This window comes from Tamandua tetradactyla, chromosome 2, assembly GCF_023851605.1.
Source record: "Tamandua tetradactyla isolate mTamTet1 chromosome 2, mTamTet1.pri, whole genome shotgun sequence".
Classification (NCBI taxonomy): domain Eukaryota; kingdom Metazoa; phylum Chordata; class Mammalia; order Pilosa; family Myrmecophagidae; genus Tamandua; species Tamandua tetradactyla.
Genome location: NC_135328.1, coordinates 91,409,609 through 91,429,523, shown reverse-complemented (window position 1 = coordinate 91,429,523; position 19,915 = coordinate 91,409,609). Strand labels below are relative to the sequence as shown.

At 37.7% G+C, this 19,915-nt stretch overlaps 1 long non-coding RNA gene across 3 annotated transcripts in view; it reads right to left on the bottom strand.

Annotated features, from left to right (window-relative positions):
* The window catches only part of LOC143673560 (uncharacterized), a 35,809-nt gene that overhangs the window by 13,532 nt on the left and 2,362 nt on the right, over window positions 1–19,915 (bottom strand). For all 3 annotated transcript variants that reach the window (XR_013170464.1, XR_013170462.1, XR_013170463.1), the window contains exon 2: window positions 2,756–2,819. This is a non-coding gene — a long non-coding RNA (uncharacterized LOC143673560). The remainder of the gene's footprint in view (window positions 1–2,755; window positions 2,820–19,915) is intronic.

The window sequence follows — 19,915 nt, the reverse complement described above, 5'->3', positions numbered from 1 at the left end:
AGAGGCCTGGAGAGGAAGCTAGTAGAAGTTGCCATGTTTGCCACAGGCCTTTCCAGCTGAGAGAGAAGCCCTGAACTTCATCGGTCTTTCTTGAGTGAAGGTAACCTCTTGTTGTGCCTTAATTTGGACATTTTTATAGACTTGCTTTAACTGGGACATTTTCTCGGCCTTAGAACTATTAACTAACAACTTATTAAATTCCCCTTTTTAAAAGCCATTCCATTTATGGTATATTGCATTCTAGCAGCTAGAAAACTAGAACAATGTATCTAGGAGTGGAATTACTGGACTTAAGGGTATTATTCTCATGTTCAACTTTACTAAATAATACCAGACTGTCTCCCCAATTTACACCCCTACCAACAGTGGGTGAGAGTTCCGATTGCTGTACAGCCTCACCAACATGTGCAACGGACTGTCAATTTTGCCAATCTGATAAAGGTGAAATATTGTACATTTGTGTTAATTTTTTATATTGTGTTAATATAGGCATAACATAAAATTTCTCATTTCAACCATTTTCAAGTGTATAGTTCAGTGATGTTAATTATATTCACAGTATTGTGCTATCAGTATCAATAATTATCACCATCCATTACCAAAGCTTTCCTATCACTCCAAACAGAAACTCTGTACCCATTAACATTACCTCCTGTAACAGTTTGAATCTGTAGTGGACCCCAGAAAAGCCATGTCCTTTAATCCTCATTCAATATTGCGGGCTGGGGCTTTTTGATTGTTCCCATGGAGATGTGACCCAACCAATTGTGGGTATTAACTTTTGAATAGAGGGAGTTGTGACTCCACCCATTCCACATGGGTCTTGATTAGTTTACTGGAATCCTTTAAAAGAGGAAGTATTTTGGAGAAGGCTTCAGAATGACAAGATTCCAGGAAGTGGAGTCACCACAGTGAGATGTGAATGACAAGAGTCAGAGCCCATGTAACCAGAGACCTTTGGAGATGAAGAAAGAATACACCCCCAGGAGAGCTTCATGAAACAATAAGCCTGGAGAGAAAGCAAGGAGACGCCGCCATGTTCGTAATGTGCCTTTCCAGTTGAGAGAGAAACTCTGAACTTCCTCAGCCTTCTTGAATCAAGGTATCTTTCCGTGATGCCTTAGAGTAGACATTTTAATAGACTTGCTTTAATTGGGACATTTTCCTGGACTTAGAACTGTAAACTAGCAACTTATTAAATACCCTTTTTAAAAAGCCAAAAAAAAAAAAAGGTAATGGTTTCTCTTCCAAATAAATTATGTCCAATATAACAATTTGAAAACCAGAATAAATTTTATTGAGATTATTCAGTGCTGATAAGCATTCAAATATAGGAACTGAACTCATTCAGATATTATTTCAAAAAAGGAGGGGCGGGGGAGAGTAACCATACTGAGTGCCAGAAAGTTTACACAAAACTTTGTCTCATTTGTTCCTGTGGCACTATGAGTGATATTCTAACCCCATTTCTGATAAAGAAACCAAAGTCAGAGAAATTAAAAAAGTTGCCTAATGTTATATTGTTGGTAATTAGTAGATTCCAGATTAAAATTCAGGTCTATCTGGTTCTAGGAACCATGTCCTTTGCATCATATTATATACGTTTGTTAAATCTGTGTTAAACAGACTGATTACTAAATGGATACAGACTAATTATATAGGATTTGTTGATCATGTAAATCAGTAAAACAATGTAAGCATGTTTTCATTAGAAATGGGGCGAGGCGGGGGGGGGAACCCAACACTTTTCTATAGGAAGTGAATATTTTAATGTCAATCACCTTTCCTCTTCAAATGTCTAAGTTTTCCAGGCTGCTATGAAAAATACCATATAATGGGCTGGCTTCAACAACAAGAATTTATTCACTCAGTTTTCAGAGGCCAGGAATCCCAAATCAAAGTGTCAGCAAGGCTATGCTTTCTTTTTGAAGTCTGTAGCATTCTGGTGCTGACTAACCACAACCCTTGGGGTTCCTTGGGATGCATCTCTGCGTCCCATCACATGGTGAACTCTCTCTCCTTGTGTCTGCTCTTCCTGTTTCTGCTGACTTCTGCTTCTCCCTTGGCCTCCCTTGACTTCTGGCTTCCAGTTTCTGTTCTTTATAAGGCCTCAACTAATATGGATTAATTTCTACCCTGATTTGGTTAGCCACACCTTAAATAAAAATAACACCTTCAGAAAGTCCTATTTACAAATGATTTCACACCCATAGGAACGTGGATTAAGATTAAGAATATGTCTTTCTGTTTCCTGATGATGATTGAATAATGATATAGCTTTCACAATGTGACTGTGTGATTGTGAAAAACTTGTGTCTGATGCTCCTTTTATCTACCTTGTCAACAGACGAGTAGAACATATGGAATAAAAATAAATAATAGGGGGAACAAATGTTAAAATAAATTTAGTTTGAAATGCTAGTGATCAATGAAAGGGAGGGGTAAGGGGTATGGTATGTATGAATTTTTTTCTGTTTTCGCTTTATTTCTTTTTCTGAATAGATGCAAATGTTCCAAGAAATGATCGTGATGTTGAATATGCAACTATGTGATGATATTGTGAATTACTGATTATATACATTGAACGGAATGATCAAAATAGGAATATATATATAAAGAATATGTCTTTCACTGGGGTACATAATTCAACACACCAAAAGCCACAATCCTAAAAACAAACTACATATTATAGCGGAATTGAAACATTATTTTTTTTCCTCTAAACTAGTCTCGAAAAAAATTTATTTTTAATTACCATAATTTTCTCCATCCTTTATTCATAAATAGGTCTGGTTTGGAGGTGCGCAACTTCTTAGAACCTGGGAATTTAAATTACAAGAAAATGTTAAGTGATTTTTTTCTATGCAAAATTATAATTATTTGTATAAAAGAAGATATTATCTGTTTTCCTGAGAAGAGGTGATGATCAGTCATAGTATGAGAAACAGAGAGGTCTGCAGATCGTGCAACTTTGTTTCTTATTCTAGTCATCAAAATATACTCTAATTCTTCTCTTCTTTCCTTCCATCCTTTAATGACACTTAAGTACATCTATGTATCAAATCCTGAGTTCTGTGTTAGAAACAAAGATAAATGGAATAAGTCCCTGCCCTCTAGGAAATTCAAAATTTAATGGGGATGACAGTCATGCAAACAAAGTACAGTGCTTAGTTAAGAATTAGTACAGAGTTATAGACTAACTGTAGGAATGCAGGCAAAGTATTTCCTTTGGCTGGGAGGTATCAGGAAAGGCATCCTGAAGAAAATGACACTTGAGCGAAATCTCAACATATGTGTTGAAATTTTCTAGGCAAAGAAGAAATGGTAAGAAAGACCCAGGCCAAGATATTCAAAGAGGATGATTACAGAGTTTAAAGTTAGTTTACTGAGCTTTACTTTCAAGAATTAAAGGTAAAAACTGGAGCTCAATGAGGATTCCCATATTCCCATAAATCAAAATTTAGTAAACCTGCCAATTTTTACCTTCTAAAGCAGTATTTAAAAAATTTTTCTTCTTAAGGCAGAGGAATCTGATTAGGTATGGGGTTTGGGATGGGAATATATAACTATACACATATATATGTATATGTATATATATATATTATATATATATATTCTTTTTATCTTTTACTAGATGTGCTGGTTTGAAAGGAAGTATGCCCCCTAAGAAAAGCCATGTTTTAATATAAATCCCATTTCATAAAGGTAGAATAATCCCTGTTCAATACTGTGTGTTTGAAACTGTAATGAGATCATCTCCCTGGATGATGTAATTTAGTCAAGAGTGGTTGTTAAACTGGATTAAGGGACGACAAGTCTCCACCCATTTGGGTGGGTCTTGATTGGTTTATTGGAGTCCTATAAAAGAGGAAATATTTTGGTGAATGAAAGACTCAGAGAGAGCAGAGAATGCTGCAGCACCACGGAGCAGAGAGTCCACGAGCCAGCAACCCTTGGAGATGAAGAAGGAAAACGCCTCCTGAGGAGCTTCATGAAACAGGAAGCCAGGAGAGAAAGTAGCAGATGATGTCTTGCTTGCCACGTGCCCTTCCAGCTGAGAGAGAAACTGTGACTGTGTTCACCATGTGCCCTTCCAGATGAGAGAGAAACCCTGAACTTCATCAGCCTTCTTGAACCAAGGTATCTTTCCCTGGATGCCTTTGTTTGGACATTTCTATATACTTGTTTTGCTTGGTACATTTTCTTGGCCTTAGAACTGTAAATTAGCAACTCATTAAATTTTCCCTTTTAAAAGCCATTCCATTTCCGGTATATTGCATACCAGCAGCTAGCAAACTAGAACACTAGAGAAAACAGATCAGCAAACTGACAATTATGAACCAGCATAATAAGGCTTAAATTGAGGTATGATAATTTTGTAAGCATTATCTTGAAGGTATACTGCTTCATTAAGCCCTAATAATTTCATGAAAAATAAAGGCATTAAATAGAAAAATGTTTGCCACTTTGTTAACTTTAACCTCATCCTCCAGTTATGTTTATTTAATGCCTGACAAATCAGATGCTATTAATGAGCAACAAAATGAAAAATTACTTAGGTGTATGTGGTAGGCAGCTTTCAAGTATGGTGCTCAATGATCCTTACCTCCTGGTATTCATACCTTTTTATAAATCGCTTTCCCTTGAATGTGGAGTTGGAACTAGGCTTCTAATAAACAGAATACGTTAAAAGTGATGGAATGTCACTCCCATGATTAGATTACAAAAGACTATGACTTCTGTCTTACTGGACTTTCTCCTTTGCTTTTAGCTTGCATGTTCTGATGAATAAGCTACCACGTTGGAGAGGTACGCATGGCAAGGAGCTGAGGGTGACCTCCATCAAACAGGCATCAAGGAACTGAACCCTGACAACAACCCATGTGGAAGAGGATCCTTCCCCACTTGAGCTTTGAAATGACTACAGCCTAATAAGCACCTTCATTGTAGTTTGTGAGAGACCCTAAAGCAGAGTAATCAGCTAAGCCATGCCCAGATTTGAAACTGACACAATAAGTGTCTGTAGGTACATATACATCAAATATTTTATTTCTTAAGCAAGGTGGTGAATAAAAAAGAGTTCATTGTATTATGTAAAACATATATATTTTAAATTTTCATTGAAAAATAACTGGGAAAGTATGTGTACTGGTTTGAAAGAATGTATGTCCCCTACAAAAGCCATGTTTTAATCTAAATCCCATTTCACAGAGGCAGAATAATCCCTATTCAATACAGTATGTTTGAAACTATAATCAGATCATCTCCCTGGAGATGTGATTTAATCAAGAGTGGTTGTTAAACTGGATTAGGTGACATTTTTTTTTCTTGTGTATTTTTTTTTTAATTTTATTAATACCACATCAATTTGCAGTTTTACAGGAACCAAGATTTAAGCTCCTTAGGTGCTACTGGATTTTTATGTTGCACGCACACAGTTTCATTAGTCATTTTTCATCTATAGGCTTAAAAAAATCCTGCATGGCACAATTATCTGTCTAATTATCTAAACACAGCAGTAGCAAAACAAGAAAGCTAGGGGTGGAGGCTTCCCAAATGGGTGGATCTCTATAAGTTTCTGGATTCCTATAAAAGAGGAAACATTTTGGAGAATGAAGGAGATTCAGAGAGAGCAAAGAATGCTGCAGCACCACAAAGCAGAGAGTCCACAGCCAGTAACCTTTGGAGATGAAGAAGGAAAACACCTCCCGGGATGCTTCATGAAACAGGAAGCCAGGAGAGAAATCTAGCAGATGATGCTATGCTCACCATGTGCCCTTCCAGCTGAGAAAGAAACTGTGACTGTGTTCACCATATACCTTTCCAGATGACAGAGAAACTCTGACTGTGCTTGCCATGTGCCCTTCCACTTGAGAGAGAAACCCTGAACTTCATTGGCCTTCTTGAACCAAGGTGTCTTTCCCTGGATGCCTTAGATTAGACATTTCTATAGACTTGTTTTAGTTGGGACATTTTCTTGGCCTTAGAACTGTAAACTAGCAACTTATTAAATTCCCCTTTTTAAAAGCCATTCTGTTTCTGGTATATTGCATTCCAGCAGCTAGCAAACTAGAACAGTATGAGAATCTCTTTTTCATCAAGAATTATTAGATGTTTCATGATCCTTAGCATCCTCAGAATCACAGGATTTTCCTTATGATGTGGACTATCTTCAGTGGCAAATTCATAGATCTAATTCAGTGTGCTATTTCAGTTTTTATAGATCACATTTCATATTATGTGGGAGTCAATAGTATGATTCAGTTCTGAACATCACTGTAAATGAACTACTCTGCTAAAAAAAAATGCTCTACCAGAAGTTCATAAGAAGTGCATGGAGGTAAGTTCTGAATGGCTGTTAGGAATTGAATTGCAATTCAGAAATGAAAACAGGTGAGTACCAACAACAGGAAGAAGGAAAATTTCTTTTTTTTTTTTTTTTTTTTTGTATGCTGTATGGTGCGGTCACATTTTAGTACTTTTTTTTTTAACATGGGTAGGCACCGGGAATCGAACCCGGGTCCTTGGGCATGGCAGGCAAGCATTCTTGCCTGCTGAGCCACCGTGGCCCACCCACATTTTAGTACTTTTAATATATAATAAAGGGATATGTGAGTATCTCCTTATTGCAGCACTGTTTGTTGAATTTTTGTTAGTTTTGCTTGTTTGTTTTTGGGAAGCGCATGGACCAGGAGTCAAACCTCCTATTTTTTAATACATGCATTGTTGAAGCTCTGAAAATCTTGTCTGCCACCAGTTTAGTTTTACTACTGTCATCATTTTGTTGTTTGAAGTGTGATTTATTTGGATAATGATATATACTTTGTTGTATTTTGTGTATATAATTTTATAGAAGTTAGTGGAAAAATGGGAAAAATGAAAGCACTACTAATAGTGACAATGCAATTGGAACAAAGATGGACTTATTTAAGCTTGCCAAAAGCAAGAGTCATTAGCCTCAACTTAATCCTCACTGGACTTATGATGATTTAGAGTGTTTGATAGTGAAGGGAAAGAACAAAATTAAATAATATGTATAAGAAACATGCCATATCAACTCAGTTTCCGCTCAAAAGCCTTTCTAAAATGACAATAAAAGAAATTCTTAATGTTATGACCCCAAAAAAGAACAAGAGAGGAGAGGATAGTAGAAGAGAGTTATCAATACATTTTTGGAAGATGAAAAGCTGATGAACTGGGCAGTGTGACAGTGGCTCAGTGGCAGAGTTCTTGCCTGCCATGCCAGAGACCCAGGTTTGTTACTCAGTGCCTGCCCATGTAAAAAAAAAAATAGCTGATGAACTATTTGTTGGCCTATACCCCAGAGGAGCTCTGCACAATGTGAGGTCTATAAGAATATTTACCTTGTTTGTAAGAGAAAAAAAACACAGAAACAACTTGAATATATATATCAAAAAGAGAACAGCAGACAAGGATCCAAGATGGCAGCTTAGTGAAATGTGGAATTTAGTTTGTCCCCCAGAGCAGCTAGTAAATAGCCAGGAACAGTACTGAACAACTGCTGGGGTCATATCAGTGACCAGATACACAGCGTATACCAGTGTTGACAAGCTGAACCAGCTGCGCTCCCACCCAGAACTGGGAGTCCCCCAAGACATGGAGGCTGGTGCCCCTCCCCCACAGGCCCGTTCCCAGAGGGGAAAGGAAAGAGACTTTACTAGCAGCAGGGGCTAAGCTCAACCAAGCTCCAATTGTGGACTTGATTGACAAATTCTGACCACTGAAAATAGGCCCCCAGTTGAGATAAACTTGGAATAAGTGCTAAATTACTAGGTTTTGCCCTGGCGCAGAGGGGGCAGGGCTGACAGAAAAAAGAAAAAAGCAGAGGTTTTTTAGATCCAAAACCACAAAGTACTTGAAAAGGTCATGACACTAAAAAAAGAGGGGGCACATAGGACCTGGAGATACACAGAGCAATGTACCAACTTAACAAACTTGAGGAATAGGGGTCCTGCTTTGAAAAGGATTTTTTTTTTTTTGCTTTGTTTCTACTGCTTAACTGCTCATTAGGTACAACTGCAAGGCTTCCCAGGCTCCAACTGCCCCAGGCAAGGGCAGAATTAAGCTTGTCTGAGAGACTTGCTTGTCCGAGAGGCTTGTCAGGTGAAAGAAGGTAATTCCCTAGAGGCTGTGCCTTCCCCAGGAGAGGGGTGGGACCCAGCTCAGGTGGAATCTCTGAGGAATTCAGACCGCAGGGACTGGAAAACTGAAGAGATTAAAGTCAGCCTATAACCTCTCCTCTGTCTCAACCATGCCCCCAGCAGGGAGAGCCTGCTGAAGTTAAAGACACCACATCAGTTTATGCTGGTGAGACCTGGAGGCACACAAGTGCCACATACTGGGAAGGACAAGAAAAACACAGTCTAGAGTCTTCATAGGAAAGTCTGTCAACCTTCTGGGTCTCGCCCTCAGAGAAAACTGATACAGGTGACCCTTTCCTCCTGAGAGGAGGCCAGTATGGTCTGGGAAAATCTGACTGGAGTCTATAATACCTAAGTAGACCCTCCTAAGGAAAAAAAAAGGCATCATACAGGCAGGGCAAAAAACAAGAAAACAATAACTGAAAAAATCTGATCTGTTAAACAAAGCCTATTCTAGAGATCTAGAATAAGCTGAACTGAATGTCAAGGAACAGACAGAGAACAAAGCCATCCAACAAGAAAATCTTAGGTAAAAGGGAAAACAATCTCCAGAAAAAACTAATTAAGGAAATTAAATGCCTAAACACCAGCAAAAAATAACAAAACCATACTAGGAAAACTGAAGATATGGCCCAGTCAAAGGAACAAACCAACAATTCAAATGAGATAAAGGAGTTGAAACAATTAATTCAGGATGTTTGAACAGACATGGAAAATCTGATCAAAAATCAAATCAACAGGGTAGGCCACGGTGGCTCAGTGGCAGAGTTCTTGCCTGCCATGCTGGAGACCCAGGGTTGATTCCCGGTGCCTGCTTATGAAAAAACAAAAAATGAAATCAGCAAACTGAGGGATGATATAAAGAAGGCAAAGAACAAACAAAAAGAAATCTGAAGTCGAAAAAACAAATCACAGAACTTGTGGGAATGAAAGGCACAGCAGGAGATGGAAAAAAGCTATGGAAACCTACAATGTTAGATTTCAAGAGGCAGAAGATAGGTTTAGGGAAATGGAGGATGGGACACCTGAAATCCAACAAGCAAAAGAAAATACAGGGAAAAGAATGGAAAAATATAAGCAGGGACTCAGGGAATTAAATGACAACATAAAGCGCATGAATATACATGTTGTTTGTGTCCCAGAAGGAGGAGAGAAGGGAAAAGGAGGAGAAAGACTAATGGGGGAAATTATCACTGAAAATTTCCCAACTCTTAAGAAAGACTTAAAATTACAGATCCAAGAAGTGCAACATACCCCAAACAGAATAGATCCAAGTAGACTAACTCCAAGACACTAATCAGAATGTCAGATCTCAAAGAGAAAGAGAGAATTTTTGAAAGCAGAAAAAGAACAGGAACCCATCACATACAAGGGAAGCTTAATAAGACTATATGTAGATTTCTCAGCAGAAACCATGGAGATGAGAAGACAGTGGTATGATATATTTAAGATTCTAAAAGAGAAAAACTGCCAACCAAGAATTCTATATCCAGCTGAATTGTCTTTCAAAAATGAGGGGGGATAAAAGTCTAGTATCCAGAATTTATAAAGAGATTGTTCAACTCAACCACAAAAAGACAGCCAACCCAATTACAAAATGGGAAAAAGACTTGAACAGACACCTCTCAGAAGAGGAAATACAAATGGCCAAAAGACACATAAAGAGATGCTCAATGTCCCTGGCCATTAGAGAAATGCAAATCAAAACCACAATGAGATATCATCTCACACCCACCAGAATGGCCATTATCAACAAAACAAAAAATGACAAGTGCTGGAGAGGATGCGGAGAAAGAGGCACACTTATCCACTGTTCGTGGGAATGTCAAATGGTGCAACTACTGTGGAAGGCAGTTTGGCAGTTCCTCAAAAAACTGAATATAGAATTGCCATATGACCCAGCAATACCATTGCTAGGTATCTACTCAAAGGACTTAAGGGCAAAGACACAAACGGACATTTGCACACCAATGTTTATAGCAGCATTATTTACAATTGCAAAGAGAGGGAAACAGCCAAAATGTTCATCAACAGACGAGTGGCTAAACAAACTGTGGTATATACATACGATGGAATATTATGCAGCTTTAAGACAGAATAAACTTATGAAGCATGTAATAACATGGATGGACCTAGAGAACATTATGCTGAGTGAGACTAGCCCAAAACTAAAGGACAAATACTGTATGGTCCCACTGATGTGAACCGACATTAGAGAATAAACTTGGAATATGTCATTGGTAACAGAGACCATCAGGAGTTAGAAACAGGGTAAGACAATGGGTAATTGGAGCTGAAGGGTTACAGACTGTGCAACAGGACTAGATACAAAAACTCAAAAATGGACAGCACAATACTATCTAACTGTAATGTAATTATGTTAAAACACTGAATGAAGCTGCATCTGAGCTATAGTTTTTTGTTTGTTTGTTTGTCTGTTTTTTTATATATTTTTTATTTTTTATTTTTATTTTTTTCCTCTATATTATCATTCTATTTCTTTTTCTGTTGTTTTGCTAGTTCTTTTCCTAAATCGATGCAAATGTACTAAGAAATGATGATCACACATCTATGTGATGATATTAAGAATTACTGATTGCATACGTAGAATGGAATGATTTCTAAATGTTGTGTTCGTTAATTTTTTTTGATTGGGGAATTCAGTCCATTAACTTTTAGTGTTATTACTGTTTGGATAATATTTTCCTCTACCATTTTTCCTTTTGTATTATATATATCATATCTGATTTTCCTTCTTTCTACACTTTACTCCATACCTCTCTCTTTTGTCTTTTCGTATCTGACTTTAGTGCTCCCTTTAGTATTTCTTGCAGAGCTGGTCTCTTGGTCACAAATTCTCTCAGTGACTTTTTGTCTATAAATGTTTTAATTTCTCCTTCATTTTTGAAGGACAATTTTGCTGGATATAGGAGTCTTGGTTGGCAGTTTTTCTCTTTTAGTAATTTAAATATATCATCCCACTGTCTTCTAGCTTCCATGGTTTCTGCTGAGAAATCTACACATAGTCTTATTGGGTTTCCCTTGTATGTGACAGATTGTTTTTCTCTTGCTGCTTTCAAGATCCTCTCTTTCTCTTTGACCTCTGACATTCTAACTAGTAAGTGTCTTGGAGAACGCCTATTTGGGTCTATTCTCTTTGGGGTGCGCTGCACTTCCTGGATCTGTAATTTTAGGTCTTTCATAAGAGTTGGGAAATTTTCAGTGATAATTTCTTCCATTAGTTTTTCTCCTCCTTTTCCCTTCTCTTCTCCTTCTGGGACACCCACAACACGTATATTTGTGCGCTTCATATTGTCATTCAGTTCCCTGATCCCCTGCTCAAGTTTTTCCATTCTTTTCCCTATAGTTTCTGTTTCTTTTTGGAATTCAGATGTTCCATCCTCCAGTTCACTAATTGTAGCTTCTGTCTCTTTAGATCTACCATTGTAGGTATCCATTGTTTTTTCCATTTTTTCTTCTTTGTCCTTCACTCCCATAAGTTCTGTGATTTGTTTTTTCAGATTTTCTATTTCTTCTTTTTGTTCAGCCCATGTCTTCTTCATGTCCTCCCTCAATTTATTGATTTGGTTTTTGAAGAGTTTTTCCATTTCTGTTTGTATATTCAGCATTAGTTGTCTCAGCTCCTGTATCTCATTTGAACTATTGGTTTGTTCCTTTGACTGGGCCATATCTTCAATTTTCCGAGTGTGATCTGTTATTTTCTGCTGGTGTCTGGGCATTTGATCAGATTTCCCTGGGTGTGGGACCCGGCTGGTTGAAAGGTTTTTCTGTGAAATCTCTGGGCTCTGTTTTTCTTTTCCTGCCCAGTAGGTGGTGCTCATGGCACTCGTCTCGTCTGCGGGGCCCACCAGTAAAAGATGCTGTGGCTCCTTTAACTTGCCAATCCGAATCTTGCAGTTGGCCCAGGAAACCGCGTAGAGGGGGGGTCCCCAGCCGCTGCGGCTTGGGAGATTGCCGGTCCAAATTGCCCAGCTGGCCTGACACGCCAAGCGTGGCGGGAGGGCCCCGCTATCCAACGTTCCCAGTCGGACCGGGAAGCCACGTGTGTGGAAGGGACCCTGGTTGCCAGCCGCCCCGGCCGGGAAAGCGCGCACCCCTCGGGTATCTCACCGCAGCGGATTCTCCCTGCCCGTTCAGCCGTTCCAGAATGGGGTACGCTGCCTTTTTGGTCTCTGTCATGGCTCCGGGAGCTGTTTTGTATTGTTTCTGTTTCTTTAGTTGCTGTTCTGGAGGAGGAACTAAGACCCGTGCGTCTTACTAAGCCGCCATCTTCTCCGGAAGTCCCCCTCGTTAATTTTTTTTAATTAATAAAAAAAAATAGGAAAGAGGCAAAATATAGCACAGAAAAAAAAATGAGGGGGGAAAACAAACGAACAAAAAAAAAAGAAACAAAATTTTTAAAATAAGAGTGAAATTAAAACACTTTCAGACAAAAATTCAGTGAGAGAATTTGTGACCAAGAGACCAGCTCTGCAAGAAATACTAAAGGAAGCACTAGAGGTGCTAGATGGGAAAAGACAGGAGACAGAGGTATGGAGAAGAGTGTAGAAATGAAGACTATCAGTAAAGATAAAAAGAGAAAAAAATTAGATATGATATATAAAATCCTAAAGGCAAAATGGTAGAAGAAAGTACTGCCCTTATAGTAATAACACTAAAAGTTAATGCATTAAATTCCCCAATCAAAAGACAGACTGGCAAAATGGATTAAAAAACAGGACCCATCTATTGCTGTCTACAGGAGACACATTTTAGACCCATGGACAAACATAGGTTGAAAGTGAAAGGTTGAGAAAAGATATTTCATGCAAACAACAATCAGAAAAAAGCAGGAGTTGCTGTACTAATATCCAACAAATTAGACTTCAAATGTACAACAATTAAAAGAGACAAAGAAGGACACTATATATTAATAAGGGAACAATTAAACAAGAAGACATAACAATCATAAGTATTTATGCACCGAGACAGAGTGCTCCAAAATATATGAGGCAAATACTGAAAAGAGAAATAGACAAATCTACCACAATAGTTGGAGACTTCAATTCCCTGCTCTTATCAATGGACAGAACATCTAGACAGAGGATCAGTAAAGAAACAGAGAATCTGAATAATACAATAAAGAACTAGACTTAATAGACATTTATAGAACATTATACCCCACAACAGCAGGATACACCTTTTTCTCAAGTGCTCATGGATCATTCTCAAGGATAGACCATATGCTGGGTCACATAGCAAGTCTTAATAAATTTAAAAAGACTGAAATCATACAAAACACTATCTCAGACCATAAAGGAATGAAACTCGAAATCAATTACAGGCAGAGGGTCAGAAAATTCACAAATATATGGAGGCTCAACAATACACTCTTAGACAACAAGAGGGTCAAGGAAGAAATTAGAAGAGACATCAGTAAATATCTCAAGGGAAATGAAAATGAAAACACAACATATCAAAATTCATCAATGAGTGAACTTGGAAAATTTCAGTTAAGAACAGATTCTTGACCAAAAGAGGGAAGAGCGAAATGAGACAAAATAAAGTGTCAATGGCTGAGAGATTCCGAACAGAGTTGAGAGGATATCCTGGAGGTTATTCTTACACATTAAATAGATATCACCTTGTTAGTCAAGATGTAATGGAGAGGCTGGAGGGAACTGCCTGAAAATTTAGAGCTGTGTTCCAGTAACCATGTTTCTTGAAGATGATTGTATAATGATATAGCTTTAGCAATGTGACTGTGTGCTTGTGAAAACCTTCTGTCTGATGCTCCTTTTATGTACCTTATCAACAGATGAGTAAAACATATGGAATAAAAATAAATAATGGGGGAACAAATGTTAAAATAAATTTAGTAGATTGAAACGCTAGTGATCAATGAAAGGGAGGGGTAAGGGGTATGGTATGTATGAATTTTTTTTCTGTTGTTTTATTTCTTTTTCTGAATTGATGCAAATGTTCTAAGAAATGATCATGGTGATTAACATGCAACTATGTGATGATATTGTGAATTACTGATTATATATGTAGAACGGAATGATCATTTGCATGCTGATTAACATGCAACTATGTGATGATATTGTGAATTACTGATTATATATGTAGAATGGAATGATCATTTGTTAAGAATGTGTTTGTTAGGATAGGTCAAGTCTACTTAAAATTTAGGCCTAAGAGTCACCCCCACGAGAGCCTCTTTTGTTGCTCAGATGTGGCCCTTCTCTCCAGCCAACATGACGAGCAGTCTCACCACCCTCCCTCTCTCTGCATGGGGCATGACTCCCAGGGGTGTGGACCTTCCTGGCAACGTGGGACAGAGATCCTGGAATGAGCTGAGACTCAGCATCAAGGGACTGAGAAAAACCCTACATTGAGCTGAGAATTAACATCAAGGGATTGAGAGAAACTTCTCGACCAAAAGGGGGAAGAGTAAAATGAGACAAAGTGTCAATGGCTGAGAGATTCCAGAGTCGAGAGGTTATCCTGGAGGTTATTCTTATGCATTAAGTAGATATCACCTTGTTGTTCAGGATGTAGTGGAGAGGCTGGAGGGAATTGCCTGAAAATGTAGTGCTGTGTTCCAGGAGCCATGTTTCTTGATGACGATTGAACAATGATATAGCTTTCACAATGAGACTCTGTGAATGTGAAAACCTTATGTCTGATGCTCCCTTTAGCTACTATATCAACAGAAGAGTAGAACATATGGAATAAAAATAAATAATAGGGGGAACAAATGTTAAAATAAATTCAGTTTGAAATAGTGGTAAATGAAAGTGAGGGGTAAGGGGTATGGTATGCATAGTCTTTTTTTTCTCTATTATCATTTTATTTCTTTTTCTGTTATCTTTTTATTTCTTTTTCTAAATCAATGCAAATGTACTAAGAAATGATGAATATGCAACTATATGATGATATTAAGAATTACTGATTGTATATGTAGAATGGAATGATATCTAAATGTTCTGTTTGTTAATTTTTTTATTAATAAAAAAGTTTAAAAAAATGAATGTGTTTGTTATATTTTTAAAAAATTTTAAAAAAGCAAAAAAAAAAAAAGAGGAACAGAGGTTTCTAGGAGATAGAAATAGGGTAGAGATTGGGTAATTGGAGTTGAACGGAAATAGATTGTACAACAGGACTGATTGTCAAAATTCAGAAATGGATAGCACAATATTACCTGATTGTAGCACAATAATATAAGTACACTGAATGAAGCTGAATGTGAGAATGATAGAGGGAGGAAGCTGGGGGCACATATGAAACCAGAAGGAAAGACAGACAATAAAGACTGAGATGATATAATCTAGGATTGCTTAGCATGTACAATGATAGTGACTAAATGTACAAATTATAAAATGTTTTTTGCTTGAGGAAGAACAAAGGAATGTCAATATTGCAAGGTGTTGAAAATAGATGGTTATTCATATTTTAAAAGTACAACTTTTATGTGAAACTAAAGCAAGAAATGTTTATTTGGTACAAAATTTATATTTTGACTAATACATTTCCTAATTTAACGTATATCAACAGTGTAATTCAACACAATAAGCACATGGAATCTTGAATAGGGCATGAGATTTCGTAGGTTTGTCCAGTTTAGTGTGATGCCCCAGTAAATCCCAGAGTTTTTATCTGAACAGTGAATACAGAAGTATTTGCAAGACCCCCTTGGGGAATTGGGGAAAAAAGGTAAAAATTACACTTCCCCATTTGGAGAATTCCTGATATTCTCACAAGCAGTGGGACAACCAAATCAATAGGCCAAGCCCTCAGTCTTGGGGTTTGCACTATGAAACTTATTCCTGCAAAGGACAGGCTAAGCCTACTAAAAATTAGGCCTAAGCGTCACCCCCAGAAAACCTCTTTTGTTGCTCAGATGTGGCCTCTCTCTCTCTAAGCCAACTCAGCATGTGAACTCACTGCCTTCCTCCCTACATGGGATATAACTTCCAGGGGTGTAAATCTCTCTGGCAATGTGGAACAGAAAGCCTGGGATAAGACCTGACCTGGCATCAAGAGCTCAAGAAAGCCTTCTTGACCAAAAGGGGGAAGAGAGAAATGAGACAAAATAAACTTTCAGTGGCTGAGAGATTTCAGAGTAGAGAGGTTTTCCTGGAGATTATTCTTATGCACTCTATAGATATCCCTTTTTATTTTATGGTGTATTGGAATGGCTAGAGGAAAGTACCTGAAACTGTTGAGTTTTGTCCCAGTAGCCTAGATCCTTGAAGACAATTGTATAAAGATATAACATTTGCAATGTGATTGTGTAATTGTGAGAACTTTGTGTCTGATGCTCCTTATAGCCAGGGAATGGAAAGATGAGTAAAAAAATATGGATTAAAATAAATAAATTAATGGGGGGGACAAAGGGTAAAATAAATTGGGTCAATGGGAACACTAGTGGTCAACGAGAGGGAGGGGTGAGGGGTAAGGTATGCATGACTTTTTCCTTTTTTGTTTTTATTTCTTTTGCTGGAGTGATGCAAATGTTCAAAAATGATCATAGTGATGAATATACAACTATGTGATGATATTGTGAGCCACTGATTCTACACCATGTATGGAATGTTTTTATGTCAAGAATATATGTTTGTATGTTAAGTTTTTACTATAAAAAAATATATAAAAGAGAATGGCTAAATTGTGATATATTCATACAATGGAATTCTATACACTAATAAAAAGAAATGTACTAGAGCTGAGGTTGGCAAACTACAGCTCACCCAGGCTAAATACTGCCTGCTACCATCTGTTTTGGTAAATAAAGTTTTATCAGAACTTAGGCACACTCATCCATTTTCATATTGAGTATGATGCTTTTGTCCTACAATTGCAGAGTAAAGATTATCCCATAAAGCTTAACATATATGGCTCTTTAAGAAAGGGCAAGCACCGGGAATCGAACCCAGGTCTCCGGCATGGCAGGCGAGAACTCTGCCTGCTGAGCCACCATGGCCTGCTGCGCCCCCCAATTTTTTTGAGTTAAAAAAGGTTTCCAAAATATAAAGGAATCATGTTATATAATTTTTTTAAAAAACACCTAAACTTACTACTTTTAGGGATATATATACATGTATTCAAAGTATAAAGATGTGCATGTCAATAATAAGACAATGTTGAAGTGAAAAATTGTATGGTAAAGAACAGAAAGAGGAATGTGAGCAGAGAAATTTTTATCTCTTAAGCAAGCTGGTGAATACTTTTATATTATTCTGTGCTGTCTCTTTTTTTTGTTTTATGCTGAATGGCAGGGGTCACATTCATTCTTTTTCCATGTGAGTATCCCATTATTGCAGCACAATTTGTTGAATTTTTGTTTGCTTTTTCCTTTGTTTATTTTGTAAGTGCATGGGCCAGGAATCAAACCCGGGTCTCCCGCATGGCAGGCGAGAATTCTACCACTAAACTACCCTGGCAACTGTTCGTAACGTTTTTTGTTTGTTTGATTTTGTATAGCTGAAGTATTTACTAATTTTAAAAGTCTTTGGTTGTATTGAAAAATTAGACGGGAAAAAATTGATGGAGGAGTTGTGCTGCAGATACTATGTTCCAAAAACGACTGCAACGAGATCCTCCTTCTCACATGCTTTTTCTACAATATAACTTTGTCATTCCTTCCATTATGAAATAGGGTCTCTATTCCCTTACTTTGAAATTGAATGGCCTTTTGTGACTGCTTTGCTTTTAAAATATATATGGTAGATGTTGATGAATATGCAACTATGTGAAGACATTGTGAATTACTGATTATATATAGAACGGAATGATCAAAATAGGAACGTTTGCGTTTGGTGTTTTCCTTTGGTATTTAAAAATATATATATATATGGTAGAAGTGATACTTTGTGACTCTCAAAGCTAGGCCAAAAACAGTGATGCGTTTCTATTTTGTTCACTGGAATGCTTACCCTTGAAATCTTTAACCATCTTGTAAGGAGTCTCACTGTCCTGAGGCTATCATGCTGTGAGAAGTACAAACTAGCCCACAGAAAGAGACCACCTGGAGTGGAGAGGTCCTGAGACTTCTTAAATAGAAAGTAATGCCTAGAATTCTCAACTACTCCAGGCCCAGTGCTGCCAGCTCCAGTTCCATCTGTATGCAATGGAATGAGAGATCCCAAGCCAGAACTCAGGCTTTCCAACTGGGCCATTTTAGAATTCCTGTTCCACAGAAACTATGAGAGATAGTAAAGTGACTGTTATTTTAACCCTTTAAAATGTGTTATGCAGAGCAAGCTGTGACACCATAATTGAAAATTTAAGCCTAAATTGATCCCAACATCAGAAAGTTGAACACTAACTGCCTTCAGTGGGGGAAATGCAAGCCGAATTGATACAAAGACTCTCAAAAAAAACTCCACAAAATTAAGTACCAATCTCAGAAGGCAGGTGAAAAGCATGGAAAAAGAAGCAATTTAGCGAGCCTTTGGTGAGAATCCCAGGTCCCCTCCTTCACCTGAGGTATTCAGAAGAATGAAGGCATTGCCCACAAGAAGGGCAAGGTTTACTCTCTGGACAAAGTTAATGGGGGGAGTCTCCAGAGAAACAAAGGGGCAGCTAAAGGGTAAGGAACCCTGGCTAGAGAGGACAGACACCAAGAATTCAGGTTCTAACACTGCCACTCATTGATGACATGTACTTGGTTAAATCATTTCCTACTTTGTTAAAGAGAAGTTTAGACCAGAATAACCTCTCAAGTAGTTTTCCACAGCAAAAAATCCATGATTCTATTAAAAAACAAAAAAAAGAATGAGCACAATCTTTAAATATGGCTAGTTTTAGGTTATGAATCATAATATAAAGTGCTTTTTAGTCAATGGAACTTCCAGTTTGCATCTAATAACATGTAGTTCTGTCTTAAAAATAGCATTAGAGATTGTTAACAGAAATAAAACAAAATTGTACTATGGCTAAGAGATTTAAAATGGAGTTGGGGAGGTCATCCTGGAGACTACTCTTATTCAGGTCTCAGCCATATATCACAAAGCCTCAAGCAACAATATTCCTCAAAACCATAAGGACATATGGACTGTAAAACAAACCATAAGATAAAGAGCTCAGTTAACTATCTAACCTGAAGTACAGAGTACCCCAAATATCTCCCTCTCAGGAGTGGATACAGATGGTCTTGACTCTCTCAGAACTTTCTCACTTCCCTGTCAAACTGCAGTCTTTATTTTCAAATGTCAGTTAGACATCTCCATCTAGGTGTAATTTTGAATGAGTTTCAAATGCAGCACAGCTCAAATGAAATTATTTTCTCAACCTGCTTCCTCTCATATTTCAGTTAAGAGTATCATCATTTACCCAAGACATCCATGTAAATCTCCCAAACTAGAAATGTGGGATTATTTTCAACGTTTCGTTTTTCTCATCCCTCACATCCATCCACATGTCCACAAGTATTACAGGTTCAATTTTTTTTTCTAGATTATGGAATTTAAACCATCCTTTCCTCTCTTACCCACTGTCATTAATTTCATCAAAGCTGACACAGTTGCCTCTTCACTAGGCTTTCTGACAAAAATCCCCATCCCACCCCCCTTACTTTTTCCCTAAGGCCTCCTTCCACATTCCTTCAGTTACCTTTGCAAATACATATTTAATCATAGTGCTGCACTCCTTAAAAACCTTGACTTTCTCCCTGGGGGTTCACAAAATCTACTGCTCTGAAGGTTAATCTTCACTCTCAGCCCTTCTTTATTTCATCTTGATAATGTAAT